The following is a 15,533-nucleotide window of genomic DNA, read 5'->3' as shown; positions in this document are numbered from 1 at the left end:
ACCTAAGTGGCAGCTAGTGCAATGTTTCTATGACGGTTTGATGGAACGAAACCGTCAGATGATCCATGCTGCATGCGGGGGGACTTTCATGCTTCGAAATGAGCATGAAGCATGGCAACTATTTGAAAATCTTAATGAAAACTCCCTCCACCATGCTTCATGTTCTCGTCAAGCATCCCCGAATTTTCAAAGAAAAGGGGCCATTTGTGAAATAAGTCATTCTATGGACCTGTCTAGCAAGGTAGATGCATTATCCCATAAGATTGACCAACTGATGATAGGTGGGCATTACATGAACTCTTCCCAAGCACAAGTGTGTGCTATCTGTTCTAGCCCATCACATCCTATTCATGAGTGCCCCTCAGCACCCCAATATCCCGAACTCGTGCAAGAACACATCAATGCTGCCCAAACACAGCCCAGACCGGGTAATGATCCATTTTTCAATACATATAATCCGGGATGGCGGAATCATCCAAATTTTTCTTGGAGGTAGCAAGCTTCTAATACCTCCCAACCCTTCTCCCAAAATTTTCAAAACCCTCAAAATATTCATCCTTACCGTCCCTCGACTCAATTTCAACACACTCCTCCTCCACCCCAAAGAAACACAGCCTTTGAGGAGAAAGTGTTGAACGCCCTTCAAGGTTTGGAAACCATTACACAATTGGTGCACTCTCACACGCAATCAATCGCCAAGCTAGAATCCCAGATGAGGCAACTAGCTAATGCACTGAACAAGCGAGAGGAAGGAAAGCTTCCAAGCCAACCATTAAGTAATCCTAGGAGACAATATATGGCTCAAGAAAATCAACTAAATGCAATTCATCATGAACAAGCCAATGCTTTGACTACCCTAAGGAGTGGACGTGTAGTAGACAATAAGATTGGGGAGGACAACAATAAGGAAGGTGAAGAAGAGGATAAAAATGTGTCAAATAAAAATCTAAAACCTTCTTCTTCTTCTTCAGCTAGTCCACCTTCTGCCAAAACTCATATCCCAAAGGCCCCATTTTCTGAAGCTCTTAATTCACCCTCTCCCTTTGGCAAAAAAGGAACTTCACTAGAGGAAATGATGGAGGTTTTCAAACAAGTGAAAATCAACCTTCCGCTTCTTGATGCTATTAGACAAGTTCCCTCCTATGCCAAATTTCTCAAAGACCTTTGTACACAAAAACGAAAATCTAGGACACATGTGCCCAAAAAGGTCTTCCTAACTGAGCAAGTGAGTTCTATTCTCCAACACAACACCTCTCCGAAATTCAAAGATCCTGGTGCTCCCACCATCTCCTGTGTCTTAGGAAATAATTTTATTGATCGAGCACTCTTAGATCTAGGGGCAAGTGTCAACCTTTTACCTTACTCAGTTTATGAGAAGCTTGGGTTAGGTGAGTTAAAACCAACCTTAGTATCTCTTCAATTGGCTGATCGATCTGTAAAAATACCACGTGGGATAATTGAAGATGTTCTTGTCAAGGTAGATAAATTCTATTTTCCAGTAGATTTCATCGTCCTTGATATGGAACATGAACCTAATCCTAAGAAACAAATCCCTGTGATCCTTGGGCGCCCCTTTTTAGCAACAGCCAATGCGTGCATCAATTGTAGAACAAGGGTAATGAACATATCATTTGGGAACTGAAGGTAAAATTAAATGTGTTCAATGCGGCCGACCAACCCGCGAGGGAAGTTGAGTGTTTTATGATAGACAAAATAGATGACCTCATAGAAGGAGATGCAAAAACTACCTCACTGTGTCTGGCTGAAGACAATAAACTTAGCGCTTGTTGGGAGGCAACCCAATTCTCTTAGATTTCTTTAAACATTGAGGACAATGTTAGGTTTAGGTTTGGGGGTATTTTTAAGTATTTTTTTCATTTTTTTTTGTTTTGTTTGCATCTCTTGCATTCGTTTTCACTTCATAATGTCAGGTTTATCAAAAGAAATAAAAAAATAAAAAAAATAAAAATATTTTTTTTAAAAAAAATGTGTTCATTTTCATTTTTTATAAAATAATAATAATAATTAAAAAAAATTATGAAAAAAAGTTTTTGTTTTTAAAAACCTCATTTCTATACATTAATGCGAGAATGCTAAACACACAAGGTATATAAAATCTAAAAAGCCCAATGACTAGTCGGAAGTAATACAAATTTAAGTTCTTTTTATTAAGTCTCTCTTAGGGAGTTGTAAGCTAATTAATACTTCGGAATTTCACTACACACTGGCCGACACTTCTAAGGTCTAGGCTCGACATTATATTGATAGTATAATAGCAACCTTGGACCCTGATGAATCATACTTATCTAATCCAAAAAAAAAAAAAACAATAAAAAGGATTTAGTCAGGAACATCGAAAAGGGCTACCTATTGTCAAAGGTCAGGTGGGCTTGTGATGAGAACTCCGAGCATAAGTCCGTAGGGGAGTCTTGATGCCCGATACCTTATGCCAACTGGTGTAAGAGTTGTCGACTGATTGCTCGTTACACGGAGAAATCACCACAAGAGTAAAAGTGCACAATATATATAAAAAGAAAAAAAAAACTCTGTATTGACCTTGAAAAAGATAATAGTGTGAAAGCCGTCGTTGTAAAAATTCGAGTAAACTGGAATATTACAGATAAAGCCCGTGAGGTACTAAGGTAAATATCCACAACTCTCGAAATCCTGCAGATAAAATGATTTTGAATCAGTGAATAGGTCCTTTCGACCAATCCTTGGAAACTACTAGTCTTAGCAATATTTTGGAGATCCAAACCCTTAGCTTGTGAACGGTCCAGATTTCACCGAGCACTCCAGTATAAATAAGTCTTACAACTCCCTAACGGAAACTTAATGACCTCAACTTGAATTGCATTTTGACCTAGGATTTGGGCTGACTTAGTAAATAAAACCGTGTGTGCTTTGAAATTCTTATCATTTATGTATCTTAAATTAGATTTTAATAATAAAAAAAAGAGAGTTTTTGAAATTCTTTACTAGTATGCATTTGGAATTTGATTTTCACTTCATAGATCAATCGATCTTAAAAAAATAATAATAATAATAACAATAATAATAAATGATTTACAGCAGTTTGTGGGTGTCTGAGCCAGAAACCCTCACGAGATAAAACTCGTCCACTAGGGCCACCTAGGGGTTTAAAGCCTTATTGCATACGGTAAATGCAATCGCGATTTCTGCGAAAGTGAGTTAATTTCTTTTCTATTTTGCTCGAGGACTAGCAAAATGTAGGTTTGGGGGTGTGATAAGTGCTAAATAATGTATAAATTAATCTACTTTACCTAGCACTTATTATTATTTTTATGCACAAACTTTGGATTTAAACATAGGAAAATGTGTTTCCCCTCATCATTGCATTTTAATAAATTATTCAAGTTTGGTTTAATTATTTATTGATTGAGCCTAATGTATGCAGGTCGAGTCAAACCCGTGGTTGGATAATGCCTAAAATCACACTGCACCATTTCACAAGTCCACAGCCAATCAAAGTCGACTCCACATCTTCCGGAGTCAACTCTAAAAGCTCTCCTCTAAGACTCACTGCATCCCATCTCAGCCTTCTTTTTCATGCACTACCCATCAAGACTTTCTTTCCACGCATTCAAACCCCCCTGTTTGTAGCTTCAAAACAGAGCCACCTTCCAACCAACCCGAGTGGACCCAACCCACCTTTCTCAATGCATAAAATAAAAATCTCCATCATCCCTCACGCCCGTATAAATCTCCCATCCTCCTCTATCCTGAGCGTATCCCCTGCTTCCAGATTTCCTCCCGCGATGCCATCTTCCCCGCTTCCGCGTTCAAAAGAACTCTTCCCAGCTGTCCGTGATCAGCCGTCCACGAAGCATCCGCCGAGCATCCGAGCCTTCTCCACCTCTTCCTCTTCATCCCGCGATGCAATCCTCCCAGCATCTGCGAGTTAAGCATCATCTTCCTCCCAGCCGATTCTAGGATCCATCCTCTCCCCACTCCGTTCATCGCGTCCCAGCATCCCAGCCGGGATCCCCTCCGCTTCATCGATCCTCATCTTCACCCGGATTCGTTCCAAGAAAAGTCCCAACATCCCAAACCTCCCAGCCATCAAATCCTCTTCCGATTATCATCCACGGATGAGTCTCCGCGTTCCAACCGATCCGTAAGTTCCTCCCAGCATCTTTCGGGATCCCTCTCTTAGCCATAAACACCAACTTGCCAGCCGTTCCCAGCATCCCACTGATTCGCAAGGAGAATCATCCGCATGAGCCCAGCATCCACGGATCTCGCCCAGCATTCAACCACGTTCGTGATCAGCATTTCCGGATATCCTCCCAGCTTCTTCCAATCCAGTTGCAGCCAGCGACCGTTCCGAGCAAGCAAAATCCTAGATTCAGCGCGTCCAGCTCCTTCCCTTCCCTCCCCACGCCCAAAACAGGGGAAGATCTGATTTCATCCCATGCTGAATCGGTGCACTGGGGGGCTGGTGAGTCTATAAAAGGAGGGATAAAAAAGAAGAAAGGGAGAGGCCACGGTTTGAAGAACAGAGGAGGAGCCTCTGTTCGGGAGAAAAAGAAGAAAAGAAAGGAGGGGGGGAGAGAATATTTTGGCTATTTTGGGAATAGCGGGAGCGGAAGATTTTTAGATGAAGACGGAAGGCCGTCCGGAAGCCATGCGCGGCTGAACATCTAGTCTAGGGCTGGATGAAGCCCTAGCAATATATCAGGGCATTGTAGTTCTTATTTTTATTATTATTTTGGAGCTTGTTTAAATTCTTATTTTCAATGAAATATTCCTTTATGATATTTAAACTTTGAGCATGCTAGTTACTAATCATGTTTGCTAAAGTAGTCTAAGATGATTCATGCCTAGGAAGATGAAGTGTGCTGCATCCTAGATTAGCATACTTAGGTAGACACTTCATGCTACACCGAAGATGGATCTTCCTAACACTCTTTATATTTTTATTTTAAAAGGCTTGTAGCCAAAATTGCATGCCTCTCCAAAAGACAAAAATTAAGAACACAATCCTTGATGCAATGCTATGTGGTGGATTCCAAACCCTAGATCTATTTACTTTGATAAATTTCAATTCGTACTCATAGATTAATTTAGTTAAATCAAGTTAGCACATCCTTCTTCTTGATTTATTTTTAAAAGAAAAATAACTTATTCTTCAATCTCTGTGGACCGACACCCGTAATCACTATCCTACAGGATACGTGCTATTGCGTGGTTTATTTTTGAAATTGAAAAGAACCGATCAAATAGAAACCACATTCTAGCACTTTTCTCACCATCCTCTTAGCTCCAAAATGACCTCCACATGCATAAGAATGACAAAAGGTGAGAATAGCAATAATTTTATTTTCAGGAACGCACCTTCTTATCACTTGATCTGCACAATGCTTCCATAAGTATGGGTCATCCCACATATAGTATTTGGCATCACTCTTGATCTTATCTCTTTGAGCCTTAGACAAACCAGAAAGTAACATATTATTAACCAAATAATTTACAAGATTTGCATACCAAGGTAATGTCACACTTGCGGAGAACAATTGCTCGTCAGAAAATGTTTCCTGCAGACTAATTTCATCCTCCATATTGTTGCCCAGTGGATACAACCCAAGAGGGGGGGTGAATTGGGTCTTTTAAAACTTTTAGGCTACTTCTAACACTTTTCAATTAATTATGCTAAGTTGTATAGATGCACAGTGGAATTTAAACTTAGCAACAGTTTGATTTATTGAGTGAGACTTGATTAAGTAAATTGAATATGCTTGCAACTAAAGGATGCGCGGATAAGAGTTAAGCAAGCAATTTATCTAAGTAAGTAAGTGAGCAAGTTAGACAATGACAAAAAGCATCACAAACACAACAAACATATAGTGGTTCAGTGCACCCCAGCACCTACATCCACTCCCCAAGACCTCTTGGGAATTTCACTATAATCCTCCAGATTACAGTCCGATAGTTTTGCGAATGCACTACCCAACTCGTTGTTTTACACCGGGCTCACAACAAACCCTACAATCCGGTAGTTTTTCGAGTGAACTACCCAACTCGTTGTTTTACCCCGGGCTAACAACGAACCCTACAATCCCCCAATTTTAACTTAGGCTTGGGACGCCTATCCCTTGTTCCAAGTCCCTTGACTGAAACAAGCTCAATATTCAAACATTTTACAAAAGATTTGAAAGCTCTTAAGAAGCAAATATAACAATGAGAAACAATAAAATCGGAAGAACCCTTTTTGCCGTTGGAAGCATGGATGCTGGTGGTTCTTCTGATGTGGATCACGTTGGCTTGAATGCGAGCTTTGATTGCCAAGTGGGAGTGAGTAGATGAGCTCGAAATCAGATGGGAAAGCTTGAATGCACTTGATTTCTCCTCTTGAAAGCTCTAACTCCCTTGAACCTCTTTTTCTTTCTTCTCTCTTGAATGATCTTGTGTTGGGTTGGTAAGAAGTTGTTGAGAAGCACTTAAGAGATCCCTTTTATAGCCCAAAAAGCAAATATAGCCGTTAGACACAAAGATATGACCGTTTGAAATTCAAATCTACCTGAAAAAGTTGTCAGTCGCGTCCCAGGCGCTCCGGGGACGTCTCCGCGCTTTTCGGGAATGTCTCCGCTTGTTTGCGCTTTTTGCATGGGGACGACTCCGCTGCTTCGGGGACGACTCCGCGCTCCGGGGACGTCTCCGCACTTTACGGGGACGTCTCCGCTTGTTTGCGCTTTTTGCATGGGGACGACTCCGCTGCTTCGGGGACGACTCCGCCGTTATATCTCCGAAAAACAAGTCTTCTGGAATTCTCTGAGAGAGTCGACTCCGCTTTTTCAGGGGACGTCTCCGGACGTGCCAGTTCTTCCTGTTTGTGCCAGAGACGTCTCTGAGACCATCAGGAGACGTCTCGGCTGTCCCTGATCTGTTTCCTTCATCTCAAAAATTCTTCAATAAATCCATAAAAATTATGGGAACTTGCCTAGACATTTCTTAACAATATTCTTAATAAAACACATGAAATTCTCAATTAAATTGTTAAGATAAATGGTATTATACTCTAGTGTTTTGTATTCATCAAAATCCATTAGGGGATCAACAATCTCCCCCTTTTTGATGATGACAAAACACTGAGTATATGCAAAATTCGAAATTTAAACATATACACAGTATTTGATCAGATATGCAAGTCAATGTTTTGATTAGAGCTAGATACAATGTGCATAATTCAAAATAGTCAATTTTCAGTTCTATCCTTATGCATAAAATTGATCTTAATAGCTCTTGAGCAATTTTAGCATATCAACTGAATTTGAATCAAGTTAAAATGAAATATTGATGCTAAAGATAATTGAAGGCTAAGTTCTTTTTGACTCCCCCTTTCTTTTCCAGAAGGGCAATTATCTTAAAGCCAATATTCTTCAATTTTATCTTTTCTAATTCAACTTTGGAGTATGAATTTCGTATTTTGCATTCCATATTGGTTCTACTCCCCCTTTTTGACAAAACTTGGAGTAAATGCAACACATAAAGCATTATGAGCATATACTCAGATATTTCTCCCCCTTTTTGACAACATCAAAAAGATAGTGAAACATTAAGCATAAAGATAAGAATGCTCAAGGCAATAATGTTAGAAAAATATAAATGAGCATAGATCAGAGCCATTTCGGATAATTTCAGAGCAAATTATGATGAGAGCACATCTAATGTGATTCCAAGGATAGTTTTCAACTCAAGTGTAGATGGAATCTTTCTTAAGTTAATTCAAGAAGTACCACAAATGATATTCAAGGAAAGCACGAATGGAAATCTAACCTCTCTTCAATAATAAGTATGAAAGCTTGTTCATTTAAGATCTTTTGCCCAATATATTAAGTATTTTATCAACATGAGAGCAATTTAACTAATTTTCAGAGTATAAGAGCAGTATATTAAGTATGATTGCAAAGTTCTTTTATGGTGTAAAAATATTGTGGCATAAATGCCAAAAACATGAATTCATGCAGTTTATGATATATCTTAGAGCATACATAAAATTCAAAGTTTTGAAGGTTCTTATAAAGACTTTAATCCTTTAAAAAGGAAACACATTTTGGTACATATAATAATGAATTGGCATAAAAATTGAAGTTCTAGAGACAAGCCAATAAGAACTCATCAGTAAATTCCAAAAATTGGTTTTCTAAGAGATACTCAAGAAAATTCAACACATTATTCTCCCCCTTTTTCATTAAGTTAGAGGCTCTTAAGATCAACTGTTTGAATTGCAATTTGGTTCATGATTTATGTATAAGATATATTAACCAAATAATAAGCCTCAAGGTGTATCATAAAGATTTTCAGATTTAAATTTCAGATGATACATATTGGAGAGCATTAGGATCACTTTTCATTTAGTATGCTTTCTCTCTCCTTTAGTTATAGATTTATGCGATTAAGTTCTATAAGATCTCTCCTTCTGAGATTTTCTTTCTCCCCCTCAATTGATCATTCCATTTGAGAGTTTAAAATTTGAAGATAATGTTCAATAAAATTGTCAATCTCAAAAAAAATATATTTTCTATAAGTTTCAGCTTATTTTCATAAGACTCAATGTTTGAGATAAGACAACCTTTATAGAACTCATCACAAGGTATAAACTTATTATATAATTAAAGCAAGTCTTGCAATATAAGGAGGTTCATCAAAATCAATCCATAAAAATCAAGGTATGAGATACTGAATATCTAAGGCTCCCCCTCAAAAGATGCATTCTTCTTTAATCATTCTTTTCTATGATATCGAGAATGTAGAGTAATATAGTATTATTCAAAATTTGTAGCAATTACTCTTTCTAATCCTTCAAGAACAAGTTATGCTTTCTCTTAATCTTAGAGAAAACGTATAGAAATATTAATCAGAAAATGATTCATTTGAAGCTCAGTTTCTTTCAAAAGCATTTACATTTTCTTTCTTTTAGAATCGTTTGAGTGAGCTGAAATATTTCTAGCTTTAAGATCATTCACTCTATATATATTCTGATGGAAGTCTTTAAGAATGTAGGAGAGAAAAACATATAGATTACCATTGAGGTATATATATTTATAGAGCTCAAATTCTTAATCATAGTTTTTCAGCAATGTATACATGAAGCATAATAAATCTTTTAATATCAAAATAAAATCATATATTTAGAATTTTTTTTTTTTTTGCAATCAAGATCATCGAAAGACACATCATTTGGACCAATATTAGTACACTTTAAAGATAAGAAATGATATGTTTCAGATGCGTATCGGGGCAAACAATCAAGGCATTAGAATTTCTCTATTTTTCTTAAACTGTAGTTTTTTTATCTATAAATCATATTGAGTTTAAGCTTTTATACAAAATCAGATTCTGAATTTCATAAAGATTTTCAATAGAGGCTTTCAAAATCATAATTTGAGATATGTATCTTCCACATTGTAGCTCATCTTAAATCATTACTATTGAAAACACATATTTCAAACATATAAGAGCATATTCAGAATATTTGTATTTATGTTGAGTTTTGGTATGAATTAGAACATTATATACCAAGGTTAGGCAAGTTGAAAGATAAAACAAAATCAATTCATTTTGCCTAATTAGAGATATACTTCTCTTCTCCTTTTTACAAATTTATTCAACTTTCAGATTTCAAAGATGATTGTGAACGACAAATTTAAAATTTCTTTTCAATAATACCATAAAATAACTTCATATAGTATTTCAAACATTCAATCAAATTATCCAAGCATGGAGCATTACAAAATATTGAGAACTCATAATTCAAGACATCATGCCACATGCAAAATATATTATGTGTTAAGTCATGCATTAAAATAATAAGAAAAAGAATGTCAAGGATCAAAATCAATTCTTTTCAAATAAACTTCTCCTATTTAAATATAATTTTGCACTGATTTCATCCTTGAAATGTGTTTTCAAGTGATTAAAGCTTGACTTGATTCTTCTTATATACTTTCATTTACTTTGTTATTCATTTTTACTTTCTTATGCTCTATACTCTATTTGCTCCCTATCCGGTGGAGTTGGAAGGGGCACGACGTACTACCACTAGCCTCCCTCTTGTGCCGTCCCTAATATGCCCTACACCGAATAGTTGGGTCAAATAGTGCCGGGTACTACCACTAGCCTCCCCATTGGCACCATCCCTATGATGAGCAATATAGAAAGGTTAAAATATTTACTTTAAACTCTCCCTCTATTTAAGTATAATTCATCACGGATTTTATCCTTCCAAAAGAATGCTCACACAAGTCTTACAAATGTAGTGAATATATTACGCTTGTTTTGCTTTTTCTTAAGATTGGAGTATTTGCCTTTACTTAGATTTTACTTTTCTTGAATAATATCCATTATCTCTCTTTTATCTCTCTTTCTTTTTGTTGTTCTCAAGTAATTTTCTTGAAAGAGCAGAATAAAGAAATAATCAAATGTATCATATAGAGGTATATCATGCAAACACATTTTCATTATGCTCAAGAATTCATAGCTTCTCACAAGTCATTTTAAATCAAAATTCTAAGTATAAACTTGTGTAGTTCATGGTTATGACATAGGTAAAGATATATTTTAGTTTGGGCAAACCATGAAACAATTTCTAAAAGCACAAGTCAATCAATACATATATAGACATGATATCAAGAAATTAATAATTAAAGACTTTAATCATGCCATAGTAAGATTTAAGTTAATGACTTTGCTCAGCTAATTTATGAGAGAGGTATCTAAAATTACCGAATCATTCTGCATTCTTCAAGTCAAATACCTACTAGATTTCTTATGTGTAACCTTTTGGCTAAAGAAAGTTCTCTCTCTTGTTTGCATGTGAATGTTTATTGTACCTTTTATGGAGGTGTCCTTCAAGTTGAAATTTCCCATTTTCTTGCTCAAGGATCCTGCAAACTCCTTTTCTTTCTTGAAAGAAAGTCATTAGTTTCTTCAAGATACAAAACATTCATCTACCATATTTTTAACTAGATGACTCAATACAAGATATGACACTAGTTGAATGTTGAGTCACTTTACTCAAGAGATTGCCTAAGTATAAGCAAGCACATATCACTTGAACTAAAGAGATAGTTTCATTAACCAAGATGGTTCAAGGACAAGCATGTGAGGCAATATGAAGATTTATCAAGGTCAAACCAATTTCTTATTTTCAAAATTAATTTAGTTTAGATTTTATTTGCTTAAGATAATTATTAATAAGACACGCTAGCTAAGTTTTAATCAACTTATCTTAAACAGTTGTTTCTATAAAAATTCAGATTATGATTTATTTGTTATCAATAAATTATGATTCATTAGAGTTAGATTGAAATCTTGCTCATAATGAACATACAATCTGGTCTACTAGCTGTATGATAAAATAAGTATTCTATCATGCTTCAATACAGCTTTAAAAACAATAGATCTACCTTGCTCATTCTTTTCAAATTCTACAAGATGAGGTCATAGAATACCTTCTTCATGCCAATCTTTTATAAGAGTTTTCTTGTGGACTAACTTTGGTCAATGAAGATCCTCTTTCTTGTTTCTCTTAATTTGGAGTTTGAGAGAAGATGTTAATTCATTCATCATACATTTTTCAAACTCACCTTGCATGAGCTTAGTAAAATCTTCATATAAATCCTCGTTTGTAGAACCAAAAAGTGATATCATCAATGTATACTTTGAGCAAATAAGATATCACAAATTCTTCTTTTTGATGCATAGATTTATCACTATTACTTTCTATCAAAAAGTTACTCAAACTTTTATATCATGCTTTTGATGCTTGTTCCAAATCATATATTGCTTTATCATATTTGTAATGAGTGTTTTCAAATATGGTGGTTATTTAACATATATCTTCTTTAATAAAATAAGCACCTAGGAGTGCATTCTACACATTCATTTGATAGAATATAAAGCTCATAAAGCAAGCAAATGATAATGGTGATCTTTACTTCTAATCATGCAAGAATTTCATCAAGATCTATTTCATCTTTTCTTAATTTAGTCTTTTAGTAATCATCAATTTTACTTCATTAAGTGTATTTCTGAAAAACTCAATTTGGTTCTAATTATTAATAAGTTTTCAGATTGTTATATGTAAAAGATTAACCATATACATATATAATTTAATTTTAGTATCTTGATAATAAATCATTAGTCTCATAAAGAATAAAATGAGTTGATATTTCTACAATTCGAATCTTTTCATTGAATGTTCTATATGCATTGCTTGATGAATGATATCCAAAGATAGAAATATCTTTATCAGATTTGGCATTATTTTCAAAAGAACATATCAGGCATAACGTGTATGACTGAAAAATATGAAAGATATGCAATGGTTCATTTTCCATTTTTCAGAAGATCAAAAGGAATTTTCATAAAAAAATAGATCTAATAGAAATCATATGTATGACAAGCAGTGATGATAGCTTTTAAAAATTATTTAAGTAGATGACTATCATACACAATTGTCTTTTTCATTTCTTCAAGAATTCTATTAACCCTATTTTACTTAAGGTGTCCTTGGTGCTGAAATAATTAATTTCTGTATAAACTTTATCAGGATTTTGGTTTTCAACACTGTGCCATGATATCTTCACAGTTTGGAAATCTTTATCATTTGAAACACTTTTACAAGATTTAGCAAATACAGAAAATATTTCAATTTTATTTGCCAAGAACAAATCTAATGTAAGCTTTTGAAAACTTAGTGATGGAAACAACATCTTTAGATTTAGAAATTGATTCTTGTTTGTTTCCTTAGTTAACATGCATAGCAAACTTTGACCTTTCAGAAGATAATCTAAGTAAGGCAATGGCAAGGTCTTTTGAGATTAAGTACATACTAGCATGAGTTGATTTTATATGCCAAAGATGGTTTCTTTAATCTTGGTATTCATAGTGCATATATTCAAAAGCATACCAAGTACACATTATCATATCTATGATCAATAAACAATAATGCCATGGATAAAAACTCTCAATCAAGCATATAGAGAATTCATAGAGTTATTCTTAATAAATTGATTAATCATTTAGCAACTTATCCAATAGTGAATAAAGCATACTATAAAATGAAGTGATTTGATTATATTTCCAAAAGTATTTTTTATATCACAAAATTGATCAATACTTGCAATTCAGATTTTAATCAAATACTAAAGCAAAATAATGATGAGATGCAAGGATTACTGATTTCATTATTATTATTTTTTTTATTTAAAATTACTTTTCATAAGTATATTTTAAGTTTCATTTTTGACGTGTGTCTAGAGCACCCATTTGTATGAAAGTTCTATTTGTTCCATGGGTATCTTGGTACACCTATGTCTACATCCTCATAATTTCATTTTGGGTACCCAAGCTTGCTTGGGTCCTTGAGAGTTAGGACATATGGTTCCTTTTGGAACCCAAATCTGTTTAATAGTAATAACTTTACCATTTGATTTAATTGTGTTAGAACGATGGAAAAAGTTGTTATGCCCATTCTTTTCATGCTTGAAATAAGTTATCTTATTTAATGGTTTGCTTGATGCATTGATAACCTTTTTCTCTAGAGATTTATTGTTAAGTAAAGGAGTCAAGCCAAGTTTTGATTTATCATAAGCAACATATTGGCTTTCAAACATCAATTTTAATCGTTCTGAACTTACAGTGAATTTGTTAATAAGAGATTTTGATTGGTTAATTTCTTCACTTAAGTTTTGATTTTTTTTAATTAAATTCTGATTTTTTTGAATCAATTGTTCTGAATTTAACCTTAAGCTTTCATTTTCAGAATTCAGTTTGTCATATATTTTAGCAATAGAATTTCTTTCTTTTGAGATTTCCAGATTTAGCTTTTTAAGATTTTTATTTTTGATAGCTAATTTTCTACATTCATCATACAAATCATGAAGAGCATTTAATAGTTCATCATAAGAATATTCTTCATAAAATTTATTTGGTGTAAAATTAGATTCAGATTCTACTTTATCTTCTAATGCCATAAAACATAAGTTAGTTACCTCTTGTAGTTCATTGTTGCTTCTAGCTTTCAATTTTTTGCTTGACTCTTCCTTGGTCAAGGCTTTCTTGCTTTTTATCTCTTTCTTCCTTTCTTCTTGCTTCCTCTTCTTCTTTGTCTTTAGGAAGCTTTTGAATCTTTCGGTGTTCGGAAATGGATCCTTGTTTCCATCACCGTACTCTTTATTTTTTGAACTAATCTGCCTCTGAGTCGACTCGGGCCTTGTTGGAGTCGACTCGGCTATTGTGGAGGATTCTGCAATCTCATTGTTAGTACGCAATTGAAGCACATGTGAGCTAATTTGAGATTTGTCATAAATAATTGTTAAAGTATCCCAGATTTCTTTAGCAGATAAGCATGCAGAAATCTTATGAAATATGGATTCATGGATAGCACAATATAGAAAGTTCATAGCATTAGCATTCAATTGTGCTAAGTCTTTTTCATTGACATTTTGAGAAAGTGTGTGAGGTCCATTTATAATAATATTCCACATTTTATAGTTTTGTGATTGAACAAAAATTTTCATTCTAGCTTTCCATTGAATATAGTAAGTTCCATCAAATAGTGGAGGTCTGTTTATGGAAAGTCCCTCGGCAAATAATATGTTATGTGGGGTTGTCATAATCTTTAGCTCTAGTCGGTTAAGACTATAATCAATAGAAGAGCACCTGCTCTGATACCACTTGTTGCCCAGTGGATACAACCCAAGAGGGGGGGTGAATTGGGTCTTTTAAAACTTTTAGGCTACTTCTAACACTTTTCAATTAATTATGCTAAGTTGTATAGATGCACAGTGGAATTTAAACTTAGCAACAGTTTGATTTATTGAGTGAGACTTGATTAAGTAAATTGAATATGCTTGCAACTAAAGGATGCGCGGATAAGAGTTAAGCAAGCAATTTATCTAAGTAAGTAAGTGAGCAAGTTAGACAATGACAAAAAGCATCACAAACACAACAAACATATAGTGGTTCAGTGCACCCCAGCACCTACATCCACTCCCCAAGACCTCTTGGGAATTTCACTATAATCCTCCAGATTACAGTCCGGTAGTTTTGCGAGTGCACTACCCAACTCGTTGTTTTACACCGGGCTCACAACAAACCCTACAATCCGGTAGTTTTTCGAGTGAACTACCCAACTCGTTGTTTTACCCCGGGCTAACAACGAACCCTACAATCCCCCAATTTTAACTTAGGCTTGGGACGCCTATCCCTTGTTCCAAGTCCCTTGACTGAAACAAGCTCAATATTCAAACATTTTACAAAAGATTTGAAAGCTCTTAAGAAGCAAATATAACAATGAGAAATAATAAAATCGGAAGAACCCTTTTTGCCGTTGGAAGCGTGGATGATGGTGGTTCTTCTGATGTGGATCACGTTGGCTTGAATGCGAGCTTTGATTACCAAGTGGGAGTGAGTAGATGAGCTCGAAATCAGATGGGAAAGCTTGAATGCACTTGATTTCTCCTCTTGAAAGCTCTAACTCCCTTGAACCTCTTTTTCTTTCTTCT

Source organism: Phoenix dactylifera, chromosome 10 (assembly GCF_009389715.1).
Source record: "Phoenix dactylifera cultivar Barhee BC4 chromosome 10, palm_55x_up_171113_PBpolish2nd_filt_p, whole genome shotgun sequence".
In the NCBI taxonomy this organism is placed as follows: domain Eukaryota; kingdom Viridiplantae; phylum Streptophyta; class Magnoliopsida; order Arecales; family Arecaceae; genus Phoenix; species Phoenix dactylifera.
Note: the sequence above shows the minus strand (reverse complement) of the source record.